Raw genomic sequence first — 16,981 nt, forward strand, 5'->3', positions numbered from 1 at the left:
TTCCCCTCATGGGCTGAAGACCTGAAATATGGAAAGAAGAATCACTTCCCGTTTATCATTTTTGCCAGCATTGATTCCCTTGGCTGATCGTTGCTCACCAACACCTGATGACCTCAGGGGAGGTTGATTGAAGGATTAAATGACAGCTTCTGTCATCTACAGAGGTGTCAAGTTCAATGCAATAAAGTATTTTTGAGTCTAACAGTTAGTGAGAATTGTGAATGTGAATGTTACCCCATTCTTTACAAAGGATGTAATGATTTCCAGGACATCTGCCATAGCTGCTGAGACCTCCAAACCAGCCCTGATGTGGACACAAGGCTCTGGACCAGTGTCCCCTGCTCAGCTGGGGACATTCTGAAGGTCTTGAATGGATCTTCAGCTCAGAGGGCACCTTGGGGCACCCAGGGGACAGAGGAGGGGGGGTGGTTTTTGCTGCACATCCTTGGAGGTACAGAACACCTTCTAGAGCTGACCATGATGTCCAGGGAAGCTCCTGGTCCTGGTCAGTGCTGCTGTCAGCCCTGGAGACCCTGTCATGTCACAGATGGGAGATCATTGGTGCCAACTCTCTCTGCTTGGGCTGTGCAACAGGGGTGGTGTCTGTAATGGAAACATGCATTAAAGCTGAGTGTTTAAATTTGTATTTTTAACTTTGTCTAGTAGTTTACATAAATGAGACTGCTTTATCTGATATAATTGTATGAGCATATTTTATCCACAACAGCATTCATTATTCAATATTTATCTTAGGTTAACTATGTTAATAGAGGGAAAGTCCTAGAGCAGAAAGTTTGCTGCAGACCTTTTCACCCAGTGAAGCCTTCCTTTTATTTGGCCTATATGCAAGAGTCTGTTCCAACTTGATTTTGTCACTTGGATTCGTTTTTTGCTTACAGAAAGATACTTTGGGGCAGGGATTGTCTCTTCTGGTTTGCTTGCACAGTGTTTAGGACAGTGTGGTCCCTGTCCCTAAGCCATATTGTAAAGCAGGCAGTGGGTTACTGCAATTTGACATATCTCAGGAGCTTATTTACTTATTTTTAAAGAATTATGTTTTCAGACAGGTATAGGAAGAGCAGAGCAGTGGTGACCATTAATCATTATTATTTTATCCACTGCAGTCTATTATAAGAACAGGCTGGAGCAGAGACTACAACTGACACAATTTACTGACTGAAATACAATACCAATTTAATCTCTGGACAAGATAGTTTATTAATCTTTTCACCTTTGTTCTGTCAAAACTTATTTTTAGGATAAGTATCTGGTGGGCTATATTTTAAGAAGTACAGGGCAGCTCTTTCTTCAACAGGCTTCATTCCTTAGGATTACAGTAGAAAGTGCTTGTGCTTTAAAAAAATCCTCAACAAAACACTCTCTAAAACAAAACTATATCACATTCTGCCTCTCTGTCCAGGCATGCATACACCAAAAGTGAAAATCTGCCATTTCCAGATAAATTGGTTGGTTGTGAATGGCCAAAGACTGATGTAATAACAGACTAATGAATCCAAGATGTAATTTTCCCCATCTTTGGCTTTAAAGTTTGGCTGGCATTCATCCTTCTGTTATCTGGTTTTACCTCAGTGCAAATATTGATAATATTCCTTATATAAGAGCCTGTGGTCTTCCATTCTTCCTTTTTTTCCCTGCAGTTGTCTGTTGGGCGTGTTAACACAGTGGAGTCTGTGGCCTGGTCCTAGCCTGCAGCAAAAAAGAAAAGTGTGTTTTAGCTTACTTTTTCCTTTGGCATTTATTAGTAAGGAAACAAGTATTTTAAAGTATTTTGAGTTGTCTGATTCTCCTTTGTCAATTTGCAATGTTCAGTTCCTGTGCTCAGTACTCACTTTGAGCCATGGCCTCATTCTTTCCTGGTCTTTGCTGAGCACATCTGGGAGTTGATCTGCTAGGGAGATGTCACTGGGTGTTTTATCTCCTGATGTTTGTGCTGGTGATCAGCACCCTGTCTGCCAGGGCAGACTCTCCACATCTCACTTTGAAATGCAATGCAGGGTCTGGACCCCATCAATCGATGCTGGAAAGAAATGCTCAAACAATGTCTTGGAGAAAAAGGGACTTGGAGGGCTGAGAGGGAAAGGTTTAAATGGGTGTGAAATGGCTGAGTTTTGCTTGGATTGATGGGTTCCTGCAGTGGATACTGCTGTTTAAAACACAGGCCTGCCCAGCCTGGGTGGAAAGCAGGAAGTGCCTTAAATCCAGCTAAGGGCTGAGGTGTCACAGACTTTTGTCTTTGCCTGATTAGAACTAGCACTGGACTAGTAGCCTGTAATATACAGACTAAGGATGTGTTTAAGCCTGTCTTGTAAAACTTTATGTTCAGCAGGAAAAAACCAGTGGGTATTACTATTACAGTAATTTCATGACTATAAGGTGCACCCTTTTGACTAAAATTTTGATCTAAACCCCAAAGTGCACCTGCTGTGCTTTATAGTTGTGAAATTACTGTTATTTAAATTAGAGTTGGCTGTGAATAGAGCACTGATACTATTTTCGTGTTTTATTACTGATGGTGTAGTAACATCCTTGTATTCAAGAGAAACTTGGGTGACATTTTGATCAAACTTCAATAAAAGCTGGTACTGACTGGGGCCAGAGCTGCAAAATACTGTCCCTTTTATTTTTAAGTTGCAGATGAAATTTACTGCTCTCATAGCTGCTTTTCACTGCTTTAGTCACAGGCATATTTTGTATATTTTCAACATGAACTGCTTGCTAACTGTTCTCCTCTGCTGTCCACCCTTTGTGGTGGATGCCTTTTCACTTGGCTCACAGCATGTGACTCTTTTCTGGATGGATGGCAGAGTTTTGTTTTTTCTTTACTGCTTAATTATTTTTCTGAGTGACCACTTACAAATAGACCATTCAAGCCATTTTAAGTTGATTTTAAGTAACTCCTGCATTTGTGGCATACTGATATCTGTAGAATTGTTCTTTTTTGGAAATCCTTCAAGTACCCTGTCACCACCTTACCACTTAGTAACAAAGAGCAGCACAAGCCAATGCCTGTATCACTGAAAACACTTGATAACAATTGATTCTGGAGTTTGATCAGCTCAATCAAGCAAATAAAATTTGCACAGATCAGGGAAAGGTAGTTGTTTTGATTAAAAAATTCAATTGACTGTTAACCAACGTAAGCTGTTCTGTGCTGAAGGGATTTAAAATCTCATCATGAAAGCTTAAAAGGGCTGATTATGACAACAGCAACACCTTTAACCTGAGAAGTTAATTAGAAGACAGGATGGACTGGTCACAGGGACCTGTGCTGGGAGCAGGAAATTGATGTAATTCAGCTTTCATGGTGTCAGAATATGGAAGAGTGATGGTGCTGAGAGGTGCTTAGTATGTGTGGACAACAAACAACTTAAAGGCTGCAAAGTATTCAAGAGCAGAGATAGGGTTGGAAAAAAACTGTCTAGGAAGTCGAGATGTCTGAGTTTCATTGCTGCTGCTGAGTGGTGTAGTCCTGTTTTCCAGGGTTTCTTAGGAAATGTTTTCTATGGCATCCCATGCATGGTCATGTCAACTGCCTTAAAGAGAGCCTGTGACTGGGATATGTGGAGTTGTGAATTTTGTCTGATCATAAATCACTTCACTAAACGTGCTGTGGCAGCTACTGGCGAAGATCAAAGATCTTTGGCAACTGTGTGTTGTTTCTGCCAGTAGGTTTTTTAGTAATGTTATAAATTACCTTTTTAAAAAAATGGAATAGGAATTAAGGATAACCATTTCCAGTGATTCTCAGAACACCATTTTCACTTTAACTTGGTAGTAATTTAAAAACCGTTGTACAGGCATTTAACAATGCAACTTATCCCAAGAAATTGTTCAGAAAAACATTCCTTTTAATCACTTGAATATGATAAAACTAGGTAACTGGAGATTTTTGTTACAAAAACAGTCATGATTGGGGTAATACTGTTACTACTGTTTATTTTAATGGCTGAAAAGGCAGCTTTGAAGCACTAAACTTTGGGAGTAATACTGATCAGACTTCGATTTATAACTGAGTGAAATAAAGCTCTGTATTCGTGGTAATCTCACATGGGAGCAAATAGTTTAATTCAAAAGATTAAGAACAGAGATGAAAATCTGGCATAATTTATAAATCTTGGCAACTATATAAATTTATAAATGGGAACTATATGACATTAGTATTTGCCATGCAAGATACCTGTATTTTCTGGAAAATAAGGTAATGCAGATACAACCCCTGTGGTAAGACTTTGCTGTTCTAGTGTCTTTTGTACCTTGTACCTGTCCTGTTATGGTATTCCTTGCAGTATTAGGAAAGAATTTTAATGCCTGTGCTGAACTTTAAGTAAATAAAAAAATAGCAAGCCCTTGGGTAAGTGGAAGATCTTTTCTCCAATGGCCTCTCTGAGAGCACTGAAGGCAGGAGGTCAAGGTGGCTGTTCTGATCTCAAGGTGCCTTTTCCTGCTGTGGACAGCTGTTTGCCTTTGGCTTGGGATGTGTTCTCTAAGGAATGAGTAGACAAATAATCTGGAAGGAGTGGGAAGTGATTTACTGAGTGCAGTGGCATGGGTGGTTGTTGGACTGTGGTACTTGGTGGGTAAGGAGTGGCAGATGAGGGCACTCAGGAGTGAGGAGCTTGTGCACAGAGCAGGGATCCCTCAGCCAAGCCTCAGGCATGAGAGGAAAGGCTTTTGAAGGATTAGAGTGTGCTGGGGAGAACTTGCTGCAGCTCAGATTCTGTTGCTTTGAAATGCAGGAAACAGCCAGAAAACTTTTGCTTTAATATTGTCACTTTAAAATTCAGTCTTGCTTTTTGGTGGAGTTTCGTGCTGATGACATGGAAAAATGCTGCATTGCTTGTTCTGTCTTTGTGTGACCCTTTGTGAAAGTGTCTGCTTTTTTATGTGAGTGTTATCTTTTGCAAGCAGTGTTGTCAAGCCAACTTGTCATGTTGTTAGGGAATTTTGGACTGGATGGTGGATCATACTGGTAATACTTCTGGCTTAAAACCCTTGGGATCTGACAGAACTGAAATGTGTTCCTCTCCATTTTCCTGCTCAGTCTACAGTTATTTGTGTGCTTTGACTGATTTCTTTTTGTCGTGTGTGTGTTTTGACTTTTTTTCTTTTTCTCAGGAGCCCCCTGGGTACAAAACAGATTGCCACAGACACAAACTGTGCTCCATGGCTGTCTTCAGCCTGTGATGTTTTCCCAGCCTGGAGAGCAAGGCAGTGCCCTCGCACTTCACTTATGGCAGGGCTGTGTCTTACTGGCATTTCACAGATGAAAAACCATCCTTTGTCCTTTATTCTGAGAGATTTGGTTTGGGTGTTTCATCCCCTTTAAGAGGAGTATTGAGCAAGCCCTCAATGTACCTGAACTCTAAGATGGTGATAATTTTCCTTCATAGGTCTGGTTGAATGTCATTGCTTTTTTTGTCCAATATTTACTCCTCAATAAAGTATCTGCCCTCAAAAGGCTGCATATTCCATTGGGGAGTTGGTTTCTTCTAGGCAAAGGGTGAAATTGAATTTATACAGAAAACCAGTAATGAGCTTTCAAGTGTGTATAATGAAGTGTGTCAAAGATATGTTTTTACTTAGACTTTAAGCCAGATTTGAACTGTAACTTTCTGCTTTTTCTCTGACATTCAGATCAGAAGAATAGTGAGATTACACCAAAATGCTTTTGTGTATTTGTTATTCCAATGTTTCTTGAAAGACTCGTACTGTCAAGTGTGTTTGTGTGTGAACTGTTTTGCTTTTCTTTCACTTGAATGGAGGCTTTTGTTTCAAAGGCCAGCACAAGTATGGCTTGGGTATCTTTTTGTGAGGCATTATTGTAACTGACTTTTTTTTTAGGAAACAGCATGTCTTACTTTCATTTTCTGTAAATAAAATTGCTAGGCTAAAGGAAGAAAAATCTGGGCTTTCAGTTTAAAGAGATCTTTATTGCCGTAAAATTGTACACCTATAGTTATCAACCAGTGTTGCAGCTGTTCGAGCTTTTATAACCAAAATATTCATGCCCTTGATTATCTGACTTACAGTAGCAGAACAGGCTATTTAAATCATAAAATGAATTGAGCATCCTGGCACTTAAACCTCTGTAATACTTATGGATTTCAAGTACAGACTTTTTGAAGTGGTGCCCACTCATCCTCATGCTATTCATCTCTGGCTCCTTCTCCTCTAACCACTGATAGTAGTGCTCAAACATCTGGTCACTGGAAAAACAAGAGTGCAAACACAAGTATTTGATTTAAGTGCTGTATGCAGTGTTTCCTGGGATGAAAGGAATGCCAAAAGGATGTAGTACAGTGTTATTTGCTCAAGATACTTAAGGCTCTCCTGGAAAATTAGTTTAGACACCAGTTTTGGGGAGAGGTGTGTTTTAAAGGGGGGCTGAGAAGTGGATGAGGTTTTTCTTTTTTTTTTATTCACCACACTTTGAAAATCTTTAGCTGCTGATAAATGTGAGGTTGTTGAACTCTGTAAGGTTTACAGTCTGCTGTTGCTTTGCAATACTCTGCTCATGCCTGGGAACAGATTGCATTTTAACTTTCAGAAAAATGACATTGTATTGGTAGGATGGGCACAGCTGCTGCTTAGACTTCAGTAATTCTTCAGAGTAACACTTGGGTTGCAGGGAGTTATCTGCAAATTTAATGAGGAAAATATAACCACATGCACCTTCTAATAATGAGAGTGACTCAAGTAGCTTCATTGTTTGAGATGATTACTGTAAATATGACAAGGAACCAATATTTACTTTTGCTTCAATTGCTTCCTCATGATTCATAGGAGCCAGCAAAATTAGGGAATAATTAGAATCTTATTCCATTATAAGGAAAATTCTATTACTTAGCATGTGGTGGTTCTCTGGTTAGCAGGAGGTTTAAGGAAACGCTTCATCCTCACCTCTTGGTGAAAATGAAATATTACTTTTGACTTTGGTGTGGCTACATCTGTTGGAGAGTAAGTATGAATAGGTAAATTATGCTGGATGCATGGCCAATAAAGTGGTTTTTGGGATCAGAGGATAAAAGCTGCTGTGTGAATGTGAATTAAGTTATCTGATAAACCATGGCTTCAGGGCAGGGATGAGGGTTTTTGGCTGAGGCAGCTCATCCACCCCTTCTGCAGGCACTGGAGCACCGTGTATCCAGTCCTTCCTGGCTGATTAACTGGCCTGGGTGATCCAAGGGCTTTGTCCTGCTGGATGCAGGCACTGCTGTGGGCATGTCACAGCTTAAGGGACACCTCGGTGACCCTTAATAGGTTCTGGTTTTGAGAAGATGAATATTGTGGTCTTGAGTAAAGAAGACTAAATGATAAATACAATGGGGTGAAATACTTAAAACCCTTCCAAACCCCTAATTCTAAGTGCTCTTGCAGGGCAGGTCAGAGGTAGGAAGGTGCAGAGCCAGAAGCAAATGTTGCTGCATGATGGAGCCATAGCACCTTTTTTTTTCCTGTGGAAATTCTGTTTCACTCCTAGGATGCGGGGTTTCTTCTGGGGGGGTGATTTCTATACTAATGCTTTATTTTAAATCCTATTATCCCTAGCATTGCCACTCTTCCTTGTTTTAGTCTCCCCTCTAAGAATTTATCCTTTGGAACCTAAATCTCAATTTTTCATTTATCTCCATTATCCTGTTTTCCTCTAAAAGTCTTCATTTCAATCCTTTAGTCTTCCCTTGCCCTTAAAGGTCTTATGAAAATAAGTTTCATGGAAAATCTAGATTCCAGCTCCTCATCTGGGCATGCTAAGGAAAGATCTGCATGAGTAACTGGAAGCTCTCTGTGTGCTGTGCTCTGGGGAGATGATACATGTGAAAAACATGCCAAGAAAAGATTAGTCAAGGTCAGGGGCAACCTAGCCTGGACTTGCCTGGGTCAGAACATGCCTCTTATTTTGAAGTGCAAGCAAAATATATTTTTGTGATGTTTTTCTAAGGCAAGGACATTTTGATTTGCATTGTTGCAAAGCTTTTTTTGGCCACAGGTAGAGGTAGACTCCTCTGATCAGATTCTGCTCCACAAAGATGGCAGATAGCTATCTCTTGGGTGATGCAATTAAAATCCACCTCCAGTCCCCTTCCTGGATCCACCAGCAAGCCAGTGGCATCATGAGCAGCTGGTTCTTAGGACTGGGTAATGAGTAACCCTTGTGATTGATTTCCTTCTATTTTTGTGGAAGGCTGATGTATGAAATTTGTCAGTTTGGGATCCCTGGAGCTAGGAACGTGTTTGATCACATCTGCTGGCAAGCAGAGGCCAGTGGGGTATGCAGGTGAGAGTGTGGCCAGGGGTTCAGGTGGCTGCTTTGCTCAGTTGTTTTCTCTGGCACTGCCTGAGATGACAGAGTGGGGAATTTGAGATCCTGCTTTGCTCAGTCCCAGGCTGCAAGGGAAGGGCATTTCCCTCCCACTCGTCCTCTCCTTCCCCTGACAGTCTCACCTTCTGCCTTCACTTAGGGCTGAGGGGGTCTGCAGAAGGGAACACCAAGCACCAGAAGGGGAGTGAAGTTGTGTGTGGGGCTGGGCAGAAATTAAAGCAGGATTATCTGAAGGGTGGAAAAGAAAAAGCAATACTGTTCTCACTCCCCCAGTTTTGGTAATTTTATTAACTCCATCAATACACTCAAAGCAGGAACCTGCAAATCTTACCTTTGAGCACCTGTAGTGTCCAATGGGTACTGACTGAGACCTGGAAGGTTTGTCAGTCAAGATTCTTGCTAACTTTTAACAACATAAAGGTATTTTGAAATAATATATTGTTTGTCAGATTTCCTTTGCAACCTGGGCCTGTGCTGGTGTCTAAACATGGAGCCTGTTACAGCTGCAGAGATCTAGCACTGTGGTTCAAGGAATTCCAGCCAATTTTGATAACATTGTCAACATCCAGAGAAGAATTAGCAGGAAATAATTTATTTACTGACTTTTAACCTTATTTTCTCATTGATGACTGCAGATAACTTGAGATTTGTTTGATGCCAAATGAAATCTATAGACTTGTGCACCTCTCTTGTTTGGACAGGTATATACACAGTTGGTCACATTGAAACAGAATATTATGGCTTCAGTTTGTATGACATACAAATCATGTTTTCTTTATAGTTTTCCCTAAAAGTTAATGGGGAAGTGTTTGTTTCTGCCATTAAACTCATCAACTGGATTATTCCTGGAAGATGAACAAAATAGTTTATAAAATCTTTATGTAAATTACTTCCTTTAATTTGAGTGGTTTTGCATGAAACAATTTTTTTGGGGGTGGTATTTTAACCAAAAACTAGCTGCTTGCCAAGCTCCACCTTGAGCTGTGTTTACCTTTGAGGGCAACCAGCTTCTCTATTCATCATTTTATGCATTGAAATTAATGGGTTCTGACTGGTTCAGCAGAAAATGTCTAGTTTCCTGAAAAGCACCCTGAGAAGTTGTTTTTACAGTGCCCTTTTTGCTTGAACAGACATGGCAAGTACTAGAAAGTCTCACTCAAGCTGTTCCCCTGGGACTTCCAGCTCTGCTTTGCAGACAAATGAATTTTCTGAACTTTGGGGTTCCTATCCTCACTGAATCTCTGAACCTCTTTTGAAGCCTGCCTTGTTCTTACAAGAAACCTTAGTAGAGAGGAGGTTTGTTTATGAAAGGATATATTAGACTCCTTCATTTGAAGCCAACAAAAGCAGCTCTCTTCTCCTGGCTGTTCTAATTGATTTTTATTTTTTATTTATTGTTTTGAAGTTAAACAAGTCAAGGATTAAAACCCCTTCAACCTACGCCTCTAGATATTTTTGCCACATGGTAAAAATGCAAGCACTGGTGCAAAGAAAAAGGAAACCACTGAAGCTTGGAGTGTAATGTTCCTGCAGATGCTTAGTCTGTGCCTATTTAAATTGTTCCTGACTGGAGCTCCCCAGGGGCTCTGCTGCCATTGCCCTGGGTTTGGGGTGTTGGAACCAGCAGTGGCAGCCATGGAAGAAATGTGAAACTTGTGTAGGTGCAGGTATGAGTATCTGATGGAATATAAAAAACCAAAAAGATTATTTTTCAATGGACATAATCTAATATTCCACAGGGGGAGTTTAAGCAAGAATACACTGTCATGACTCAGAACAAACAGATAATTCCACTTTTGACCCCAATTCCTTAATCCAGGAAAAAAACAAATAAAAACCCTATTAAAAACCTAAAGCTTTGAATTTCCTCCTAAACTTCAGCATAAGCTTGTAATGTTTTAAATTTGATTAGACCTTAGTTAATTGTCAGTCTTTCTTTTGTCCTTCTGCTTCATGACTGCTGGTAACATTTAATGAATTTTTAAATTATTAGGTCAGATCACTTGATAGAATATAAAATGTCTTGATGAGAGAAACTTTTTCTACAGACACATCAAAGCCATTAAAAAGTGACTATTCTTGTCATTTATTTTGGGCTGCAGCACTCCTGTAGAACATTACTAAGTTTGCCTCTGTAGCAAATACAGTTTGATCTGTGTACATTTACAGGTCTCCTCACTCATGTGTATGTGACAGGCCACAGATCTTGTTCAGCAAAACAATGAACAGAACGAACTTGTGCTGGTTCCTGGGAAGGTTCTGGTGTCCCTCTGGCCATCCCAGTCCTGCTACTGGGTCTGTCTTCCCCATAACCTTCATTTAAAAGTCAGCACTGACCCGCTGCCTGCCTTCCCCAAGTATAGGGGGACACAACTGCTGCATGTGTCCATCTGCTTGGTATTCTTCAAAAACATCCATGGGTCAGAGCCAAAGCTAGGTGAACATGCTGACATTGGGTCCATATTTATTCCATATTTATAGAAGAAAGTTACATTTAGGAACCAAAGGTGGGAAGAAGCTGTAGATCTACATGAGGAGACTGGAACAAAAGGCTGATCATGAAAATGGATGGAGATACTGTGTGTGCAGAGACTTCTTTCTGAGCAGATAACTTTTTCTTAATTTCTTGGAGCCCATAAATTTATGCATAATCTTGGCATAGAGCAGTATCTTTTTTTTTTTTGGTTCACAATGAAAGTTGTTTAATTTATTAGTAAGGAGATAACTTTTGTTTATATGCCAAGAAGCTGTCTTTGGAAATTATACAGTTGTCTGCATTTGGTGTTGCTAGATAATAGGATTATGTGAAATGTAAAATGTACCCATCACTATTGCATATGAGTGATGAGTGCATGTGCAGTGAGATTTATGGGGTATGCTACAGCTTGTGTAGTATCATGACCATTTCTATGGTATTTAACTAGCAGTTGCTTGGCTGAGTTTTTTACAGAGCATAAAGTAGGGGTGCTGGGGAGAAGTTGCTTTACCTAAATGTTGTTTGGCTTTTTGGCTTTCATGGCACCCAGTGCTTCAAGGAGGTTTTCCATCATACACCACATATACCTTCCCCCAAGCATTCCCCCTGGTAATGTGTGAGGAATATCTGCTTATAGGAGCCTGGTAAATGGCTACCCTTTCTGAAGGAACTCATAAGATTATATGAATTAAAATTGATAAGAAGTGTAATCCGAGTTAGTTCTGCTGTAAAAACTGAATCAGTCATTAGCTGTGAGGACAGAGCACTTTGAAACAGTCCATTAAGGCAAGAGATTGCCCAATTAGATATTCACGTGGCAGTTAAAATTGCATCAGAATGTTAACCACTTCCAATTTTCAGTCAAATGCCTTTTTAAACTTTGACTGAAATGTTCTTAGTTGTTACTGCATGGCAAAAGTGAAAAAAGTGCTTGAAATACTTGTTAAAAATAACCAAATCCCCACATCCACATTAATTTCATGCCAAGCTGTTCTTTATGTAATTTGAAAAGGCTGTGATATTCAGCTTCAAGTATTGAGGAATTTAAAGGGAATATTAATATACCCTTACAATATTCCCATATGAGGGAAAACGATGCAAAGATTTCCTTTGTAACCTGAGATATGAAAAAACTAATCTTCAAAGTTTTTGATGCTTTTCAAAGTTTGGGGTATTTTTTTCTTTTATTCTTAAGGCAAGGGAAAGAAATTGTAGTCAGGAATTCCAGCTTAATTAACCTTATTTTAAATAAATTTAAATGCTATTTGTAATTCTCTTGAAGAAATTAGAGCAATCACTTGAGCAGGGTGGGTCTTCATATTATGGTCTACAAATACTGTTAAGTTCAGTCTCCTGAGAATTCTTGCATTTGTCTGTGGTGTTTTGGTGTGGGTTTTTTTTTTTTTTTTAATCTTGTTATTTTTTCCTTTTTTAAGTATTGCTTCAGTAAACAGATAGCTGAAAAGTACCTCAGGCAACTGGAGTCATGGATTCTCCAGAGGGACACATCAGAGTGGTGACTCTCAGTAAGGCTCATGTGAATAAATTAGATATTATAACTCTAGAGCCAGATATTTGCAATTGTCTCGTGGAAACAAGGCAATAAAGGTACAGGTGAGATTTCCTGGAAGTCTGCATTTGTGCTCTGTCTCCTGAATCTGCCACAGTGTCAAGGATATTAGAACAATTCCTTCAGGAATGACAAGAAATGCTGCAATTCTGAGGCTGTGCTAAGAGATGAGTGCTTGCAGGGATAGCTGTTTTAACAAAAATGCCAGGGCTGTTGGTTTTAGGAGCTGATCAGCAACTGTGTCTACTCTATGAATTATAATCCCAGCATTGTCAGGACAGTGTTTAGAAGCCTTGTTTCTAAATGTTAATAGGAATACTCAGAATTAGTTAACTTTTCAGACAGTTCAAATTTTTTCTGCAAAGGATCAACCTGGGAATGGCTTTGCCCCAAATGTGGGGAGGATTTTTTTTTTTGTGGAAGTTGTTTTGGGGGTGCTTTTTGACATGAAAATGGAGGGAACCCCTTTTTGCAGGCAGTCAATGTGTTGATATCGGTTGTGTAACATTTAATGATATTTAGTTACAGATGCTTGCTGGAGTAAAGCAGGTCTTCAATGACTGACACTGTGGAACGTGCATATTTTGTTTGGGTTTGGCCTTTATGTGTCAGAATTTAATAAGAAAAAATGAACAAAATGGGCTGTAACAACACTTTGTGCTTATTCTGGCAAATGAGGTTACTGCTCTTGCTTGAAAAGTCATAAGGAGAATTGGGTGGGAAAGAACTGGGGATAAGTGTTGTCATTATTTTATGTCTAGTAGAAACAAACTGATTTGTCCCTTTACTGACACTGACATGAGTGCTCTGATCTAGTGTTCTGTTGTGTGCAGAGCATTATTCCTTTCTAGGGTAGTGTGGCACAACCTAAACAGTGTCCCTGGGTCTCTGTGTTGGAAAACACAGGAATTAATAGAGAAAATGTGGCCAGGAGCCTTGTCCTGCCCTTCTGTCCCTTCTCTCTATCCCCAGGGTAAAATGGTGTAGATGACCCCTCTGTGTGCTGCTGTCAATAAAACTGAACATGGAGAACCTGCAGTGCTTGGCTTCACCTATTCTTATATCCATCTCTAATGCCCTGTATCTGTGTTATTCTCTCACTTCAGCAGAGAACTTAAAAATCCACCTCTCATAATTTAAACCCTCTATTGCTTTAAAAAGTGGCAATGCTCCCTTTACCAAAGAGATCAAAAGAAAAGTGCAGCTCAGTGAAAAAATGGCAAGTGTAGTGTTACTTTTCTGTAATTTTCAGTAAAGACTGGAATGCTATTAAGCTCTTTCACATTAGTATGTGATATCTTATGAATTAAAGGCCAAATTATTGAGGTGAGCAGAGGCTTGATGATTTTTCAAGTTGATGTGTGTAATAGCATGAATGGAGGCATTAGGCTGCACATCATAGAAGAAAAGTAGTACACCAGGTTAGGGTCTGTAAAAGTAAATATCCATAAGTTCTTGGGATACTGGACTTTAAATATTTTATTTTTTCAACTTTATAAAATAAATGAAACTTAAGGAAAATTTTTTCCTATAACATAGCTGAAAAAGGCATTCAGTATATGGTTTCTATCTAATCACTGCTAAAGCAATCTAATAAAAGCTGTGAATGCTATTAGATTGTGGCACTAAAGGAGTCCTTCACTGGGCTACCTATGGGAGTCAAATAACTTTCTGGTTATTTTAGATTTAAAAATCCAAACTGTAGTGAAAGGCACTCTATTAACCCCTTCAGTGAGAAAGAAGTGTTTGAAAAATGTGGGAAAAATATTCAGTTATGATTAGAGACTTTCAGGTGCAGTAACTGCATGCTAGAAGTGCAAAGATGTCTTTTAGTCCTCATTTAGACAGCAGAAAAGCAGCACAGGAATTGTTCTAAGGTAATAGAAGTTGTAAGTAGTATGTGGCAAACATAACTTATATCTACCAGTATTGGAGGGGGAAATGGAGATTAAAAGCTTTAAGTAGACTTTAAAACAAATAAATAAAACCTCAAAGTTTAAGAGATTGCTGAGGTCTAGAATGTGACTAACATATAATGCCTTCACTTGAGGGGTCAAGTGACATACTGGAAAACTTTAGACTGCACTTTTTGATGTCATTCAAGTGGAAAGTCTTAGAAGCTGTTTTAAAGTTTAAGTGAATTTTAATGGCCCAAATGAGAAAACACTTGGAAAAAAATGTCATATGATTAACTCCTTACCTCCTGAATTCCAAACCAGTCCTGTTGACAGGCTGCAAAGCAGTATGAAAAGCCAAAGAGATCCTTCCAGAACTGTGAAATCTCTGAAGAAAGTTGTTTAGAGACACATTTGTAATTTGTAATGCTGGGCATTACAAATTGCTGGCAGCTCTTCTGTTATCAGTGTCTTGCTGCTCTCAATAGAAGTCAGATGACAAAAGTTCTATATTGACCATGCCCAAAGTCTTTAAAGATATTAAAGAAATTGGCTGTCGGTTTCATTAAAAATAAACCCAAAAAACAAAAAAAATATCCCTCCACAAACCGAGCAACTCAATATCCTTGGTGGGAAGGGGAGGAGGGAAAGGACTTGGGGCCAGCTTGAGAAAGGAAATTGGAACCATCAGCAAGCCTTACAGGTTCTGAGGGGTCTCTGTAGTGTGAGATTTGAGGATCTGTGGTGGAATCCAGGCTTTACACGTGTACTGTAATTGCCTCTGACAATGCTGTACAAAGCAAGGATTTTGAGGCTCGAAATCAATAAAAAGGCACAACAAATGCTGTGGCCTCCCTCGCTGCAATTAGATGCAGGAGATTCAGGCCATTGAAGTTTGTGCTCATAAATTGCAGAACAGTCAGTGAGGAAGCTGTAAAAGGTGGGAGCCAGTTTCAAGTGCCGTATATAATGGGTGAGATTCCACAGCGTGCTGCCCGGGAAAGACACTTTCAAGTGAACATAAAAATCCTTGAAGTGCTGATCCCAACATGCACAGCTGCAGCAAAGAAGGCAAACAGTGCCAGTGCCAGAGGAGTGCAGTGTAAATAAGGGAGCTGCCATTCCCCTTATCTGCGGGTTAGAGCACGAGCACAGGGTCTGCTCAGTGTATCTCTGACAGGAAATAGCCACTCTTAATGGGATATGAGGGAGATGAATCCAACTGGCACCATAAATCTGGGAGGTGTTAGTAAGTGTAAGGCAATTAGGATCCTTTTCACTGCAGAAAGGAGACAGTTTTATTACTTCTTTTAAAGTGTATTTCTTCCCTAAGTGATATAGGTGCCTGTTTTGAAACGGGTTCATTTAAATACAGGAGTGAGTGAGGGAATGTAATCTGAACAGGATAAGCAATCTGAGGTTTTGAGTCAGCTATTTTACACAAACATGATCCAAGCCAGCTGCATGATAGTTTTAAATAATTTAAAGTAGGGTTTGGTGTGTTTACCCCTAGTGCAGAGTGCAAATTCAGGCTTCAGTGGCAAAAGACTTGCTTGGTAGATGATAATTAACAGCTCCAGACAGTGCATTCCCTCTTCCCCTGCTAATCTTGGCCTCCAGCATATCCCACTTGCATCCAGAGATTATCACTGGATTTGGCAAGTAGCATCCCTTGAGTTGAGTGCTCCTGGGCAGTGCACGGCTCTCCAGGCATCAGGGTATGGTGGTGGAAGAAAAGGCTGGTGGGAAAGGGAAGGATGTGTACACCAGCTTTTGAAAACAGTGGCAAAACTGACATCTGTGTTTAGCTTGGAATAATTTGGTTTCCAAAATTCAAGCTTGCTTCCCTCCCCTCTGCTGGCCCTAGATCTGATCAAGTGGCCAAAGGCAAGTTGAAAGCTCTAATTACAAGGTGGAGAAGGTGCTCTGAAGGACAGAGCTGTGCAGAGACGTGCCTTTCCTGGGACTGTTTTGGTGTTTTTTGGTTGTTTTTCTTTTTTCAAACAAGTTAGGTCCAGACCCATTTGATGGACAGTTCTGCTAGAACCCTTTACTGTATAAACTGGCACTCATTCTTTGTTTTATAACATGTTCATCACCATGGTATCTGAGCACTTTGTTCTGCAATGGTGACTTAGGAGTGTCTGTTAATGCACACAATCATGAATTTTTCCATTACTTTTCCCAAAAGGCCATTACCTATTTTCCTGTACCAGCTGTGCACTTCACTACAGATTTAACTCCCACCCCCTGCCCTACACCCCAGCTGGAGGTGATGGTTTACTCAGATTTCTCTTTGAGAACTGTGCAAATTCCTCAATAAATGGGCTGTCACACTCATACAGCATACAACAAAGTGGGTTTTTGTTCATATATCCAAATTACAAATGTTTCACTATCCACAAATGGTTTAAATTCTTCATGCCCTGCCTTTGCAAGGTCTATTTTAAGACTTTTTTTATATGAAGTCTGTGCTATGGGTCTTAGTTTTTCCCCACTCTCTGTATAACAGCTTTACATGAACCCCAGATGCTGAACTATTACAGATACTTAGTCATTTATCAGTGGAAGAGCAATTTAACATGGGATGCTGAGGATTTTGTATTGCTGATTCCTGATTAGATTTTCCTGAGCCTAAGAATAAAAAGGATTTTTCCTACTATGCAGGAGCTTCAAATTCCCCTGAATCTGAAAAATGT

The sequence above is a fragment of the Catharus ustulatus genome, chromosome 12 (assembly GCF_009819885.2).
Source record: "Catharus ustulatus isolate bCatUst1 chromosome 12, bCatUst1.pri.v2, whole genome shotgun sequence".
NCBI classification, from domain to species: Eukaryota; Metazoa; Chordata; class Aves; order Passeriformes; family Turdidae; genus Catharus; species Catharus ustulatus.